Genomic DNA, 5724 nt, shown 5'->3' on the forward strand with positions numbered 1-5724 from the left:
AACTAATGATTTATGTTTATTTATCTGACTATTATTTTTTTCCACAGAATACATGTAGCGTCTTCCTGTTGAAGTTGCCAGACGAGCAGGTCTTTCTGTTGATCTTCATCCTTTGAAAGTTCAAAACATGGTTGGAGTTGTGGAGGTTTATGATGTAAGTCAGAGTTAAATGATTTGAAGCCATGTTATGCGTTGGACGGTTGGCGAAAGTTTATGACTGAGAATAAGTTGAGGTTTGGTGATATGTTGCACTTCACATACGTGTCTTCGGAACAGAAGATCATATTAAATCAAGTTACCTCAGTTTAACAACGACATTTAAGTATGTTCTGATATCAGATATTATAATTATGAATTTTTTTATGGTGATATAGTATGTTTTTTTTTTAATTATTAACTTGATGTTTTGCTGCTATGTATAGCTAACATGATAAAACACAGTTATTAGAACTTTATGTTTTATATATAGATGATATCATGCTTCTTTTTGCTAATAGTAATTGCAATTAGTAGAAACTTGGTTTATTAATCGCAAATGTGACATTCTTCTGCATTTATAGGTTTATGAATTCAGAATAATGGATGGATGTATATGACTGTATTTGGCATGATGATGTTGTGTTTCATGTTGTCAAAACCAAAGTTTGAACATCTGTTTGACTTTTGGTCAATAGTTAACGGAAATACAATAACAAACAGTGGTTTGAACATCTGTTTGACTTTTGGTCAATAGTTAATGGAAACCCATGTTAGGTTCAACAGTGTTTTGAAGAGGAAAACAGTGTGAGAAGACAGTAGATGTAACAACTCTCACTAAAATCAATACTTAGTATGGTAACTTTCCATTAAGGAAACCCTAATTGAGAAACCCAAGTAATTCTACATAAACCCTAAAATTTTCAGAACAATCGGAATCAGGATCAGGGCCCCTAAAACTCAGGGGGGGTAAAACCTAGTTGACGATTATCCTTCGAATTCGTTGTCTAAGTAGAATTTATCGAAACAGTCGACTCAGCAAGGCTAGGCAGGTGACTAACCTACCCTACCCTACTTTGTCACCCCAGGCGATACGCGGCACAGGCCACGTATTCTTCCGCGACACGCAGGAGGTGCAAAAATCCAGTATAAATAGGGGGTTTGGGACTTGAAATTTGGCGTTAATTCGACGAGAAAATTCACTTCGTAGACGAAGTTATACATCGTTTACTACAAATCACACACCGCACGAATCGCTGCCGCAACCAGGGTAATAACTCGATCGCTATTACGATTCAACGTCCGATCGATTGAAACTATCCAACGATTGTTTGAGTGCTGCTCAAATTGAGCTTATACTTTGTTATTCGTCGTGATTTCAACTTGAATATTTGAGTGCTGTTCGAATTCGGACTATGCTCTGTTATTCGTTGTGAATCCGTTGAATTATTAAGTATTGCACTTTGTTAATCGTTGTGAGGGTTTGATCTCGTGAATTGACGTAACTGCTGTATTAGTTACTAACCCCAATTGCGTGTATTGTGAATTAAATTAGGTTAATCAAGGCTAATCAATAGGCTTATACACTGCTCGTTAAATCTGCAATGTGAGTCATTCTCTTTTTATCAACTGTTTTACAATACTCCAAATTATTTTCAAAAGTTATAATTACACGGACTAAGTCGTGGATATCTTGAATCACTGGCTATTGGGGTATTGTGCACATTACTAATTTTCTCCCCGTTAGGTTCATTGACCTACTAGGGATAATCATCACTATTTGGGTTCATTGACCTAATAGTGGTATGACCATCGTCACCATTGTGACATGTCACCATTGTGACACGACGCCAGATAAAAATAAGATATAAACCATTGTAATCGCTCTTATGCTGTAATTAATAACTATGTATCATTTTATAAAACCTGAATGAACTCACTCAGTATTTCCCCGCTGACAAAACCTTTTTCAAACATGTTTCAGGTGTTCTGTTGTGAGTTAAGAAAAGTGCCGTGGAGCACTACCAGCTTAGAGAAGTGGCTCAATGTAAATAAATAAAGAAACATGTTTTGAAAAATAAAGATTTCCCAGTAAAATCACCTTATTGTAAATTACAGGGTTTTATCCCTAAATTATGTAACGTGCAGTTTTTAATATTGAAAGATCCTGTTTTAAAAAGACTTCCGTTGCCGCCTAAATTAAAATACCACGGGATTTCTGTCCCGCGGCTCCTAAAACGGGTCAAACCGGGTCGGGGGCCGTGACAGAAAAAGGTGATATCAGAGCCACTGATCGAGCCACTGATTTAAGCCAATTAAGTATTTAGGAAATACTTAATTTTTATTAATTGCTATTCCGTGATTATGTGTTTTATTATTATCTGACTAATTATGAACAATATGGGCAGATCTTTATATGCTAGCTAATATAGCAATTAATGCAAATTCTTAAATAATTTGACCCAAGTTTTAGTACCTTTATTATCTACAGTCTAGAAGCCTTATTCAGTAAATAAATAAATTTACAAATAAAACCTAGTGTGTTTTAAATTTCCGTTGTTTTGATAGTTGCCCAGTATGAAATAATATTTATTTCTATAAAATTTTTGTTATAAATTTTAACTTAGTAATTGTGTGTATTTTGCTAAACAGCATGAGTGACTTATCTGACGCCCTTCAGGATTTAAATCTCTATCCGGTAAGAATAGAGGTCTCCAGAGATTTCAATAGGTATATACCAGACATAGAAGAACCTATAGAATTCAACGCTTTACCTCTCGAGAAACCCAAGCCTAAGAAAATGGAAATTGGGGAAAGTTCTAGGCAAATTGAAAGTTTACCATCTCAGGAAGAGCTAGATTTTATATTGGCAAGCCATAATACTATTAAGCCTGTTAATGAAAATGTTTTTATTCACTCTCTTGAAACACAACTACCAATAAACTTAGAACCAGCTATTCCAAATCCTTCAATCCACTCGCAACCTTTCGGAATAGACGAATGGTTGACTAATGAAATACAGTTACAAAACAATCCCTATAAGCTTTTTCCTCAGTTCAATCTCGAACCTTTACCAAATCTACCAATGAGTAACGAGAATATGGCTGAACTCCGCCACCTTGGCAAAGAACTAATGGATACTGGGGATAGAATCCAAGAGATTGGGGGACAGATCTCCTGGAAATACGATGAGAGGGAACGCCATTATTAGAATATCATCTAACAAAGGATAGGGGATTTATGGAACTGTGTTGTGTAATAGTAATTGTCAAAATCAGTCTGTAAAATAACTACAAATAAAACTTTGTAAGATAAAAATATGTATTGATGCCTATTATAAAATATAAAAATAGGAATCGAGAAATCGATAGTTTTGGCTATATGTATATTGTGAAATTTGTGTGATGATTTTGTGTATAATTGTTATTTATTTTATACTAATAAAATTATATATATATATATATATATATATACATTAATTATCAGATGGAGAACGCGAATAATGAACCAGTTAATGAGGTTACTCAATCTGAGCAACAACCGGGGGATCAATATATGACTAGGCAGGATATAGAAAATATCGTTGCTCAAGGGATAGCCAACACTATTCCAACAATAATTGCTCAAGGGATAGCCAATGCTATTCCAGCAATTGTTGCTGCTGTTAAAAATCCAATAGAACCTCAACAAATCGTTCCTAGCAAACGTATTTCTGAAGATAACTTCAGTAATAGCGTAAACGGAGGCAATGATCATGTTAATCATGATAATGAACCAAGACAAGCTCCGCTCCCTAAGAAAATGAAAGTTGCAACGCCTGGTTGCACTTACAAAGAATTTCTTGCTTGTAAACCCACTGAGTTTGCAGGCAATGAAGGAGCAACTGCGGCACTGCGTTGGTTAGAGAAAACCGAGGCAGTAATTGCCATAAGTAAATGTGTTCAGGATGATCAGGTCATGTACGCGTCAAACCTTTTCAAAGAAGGGGCTCTAGAATGGTGGAATACGATGTTATAAGCAAAAGGAAGAAGGATGGCGTATGCTATGAACTGGGAAGAATTTAAGAGCTTTGTAGAAAGAAAATTATGTCCCGAATATGAAAAGGAACAAATGACAAATAAGTTTTTAACCCACCGGATGGTGGATGTAGATTGTCGAAAGTATACTTCAACATTCTTCGAGTATGCTCGAGTAGTACCAACCCTGGCTTCGCCAGAGCCGGTACTTATGTCTCGTTATATTTGGGGATTGATTGCTGAAATCCGTAATATCGTCAAGGCTGCGAAACCTCGCATGATTGATAATGCGGTGGATTTAGCCAATACTCTGACTGACGAACTAGTACGGACAAGAGAAGAAAATAGAAGGAAGGAAGTAGCCCAAAAGATTACCCAAGGATTCCGTCTGGGTAACCATAACAATTTCAAGAAAAGAGGGAATGGGCAATCTTCCACTAGCCCATTTTGCGATTCTTGCAAAAGAAAGCATTTTGGAAGATGCAAAGGATATTGCAATTTTTGCAAAATTCCAGGGCATCAAGAAGAAGACTGCAGGAGGAAGAGATTTTCAGTCTGCTACAACTGTGGAGAAGCTGGACATCTTAGGCCAGATTGTCCAAAACTGAACAAACTATCTAACAATAAAGCTAAACCTGCAGAAGAAGCAAAAAGGAAGGGAAGAGCCTTCCAACTGACTGCTCAGGAAGCAGAGCTCATTCCAGATGTGATAGCCGGTACGTTCTTAGTTCACAACGTTTACACAAAAGTATTATTTGACTCTGGTGCAAACCAAAATTTTATAAATATTTCTTTCTGCCAAACTCTTAACTTACTTTTAACCAGCATTAGGCAAAATTCTACAGTCGAAACGGCAGACGAAAAATCTGTTAGCATAGATAAAGTTTTGCAAAAAGAAAATATAGAAATCTCAGGTCATAAATTCTTTGCAAACCTATTACCTATGAAATTAGCTGAATTTGATGTTGTGTTAGGAATGGATTGGTTAGTAGCCAACCATGCTCGAATTATCTGTGATAAGAATTTTATAGAAATTCAGGCACCCACTGGAGAAATAATAATGATTACAGGAGATAAGCCATGTAAACCCATAAAGTTCATATCAGTAATGAAAGTTGCTAATTATGAACAAAAGCAAGGAATAGTTTCAGTAATCATTGATATTAAAGATAAAGAACTGAAGGAAATTTCTGTAGTTTCAGAATACTTAGATGTATTCCCAGAAAGAATTACCAGGATTACCACCAAATAGGAAGGTAGAATTTAGGATTCATCTAATTCCAGAAACTATACCAATAGCCAAGGCACCTTATCAGTTAGCACCCACAGAAATATTAAAACTAAATTATTAAGTAAAGGTTTCATAGAACCTAGTTTATCCCCGTGAGAAGGGGCACCAGTGTTGTTTATTAAGAAAAAGGATGGTCCGATAAGAATGTGTATTGATTATAGAGAATTGAATAAGGTTACAATTAAGAATCAATACCCATTACCTAGGATTGATGATCTTTTCGATCAACTTCAAGGAACTAGATATTTTTCTAAGATATACCTACGTTCCGAATATCATCAATTAAAAGTACAAGAGGAAGACATACCTAAAACTTCTTTCAGGAACTAGGTATGGTCATTACAAGTTTACAGTCATGTCCTTCGGATTAATGAATGCACCTGCAGCATTCATGGACAAAATGAATAGGATCTGTAAACCATATTTGGATAAATTTATAAT

Source organism: Helianthus annuus, chromosome 15 (genome assembly GCF_002127325.2).
Source record: "Helianthus annuus cultivar XRQ/B chromosome 15, HanXRQr2.0-SUNRISE, whole genome shotgun sequence".
In the NCBI taxonomy this organism is placed as follows: Eukaryota; Viridiplantae; Streptophyta; class Magnoliopsida; order Asterales; family Asteraceae; genus Helianthus; species Helianthus annuus.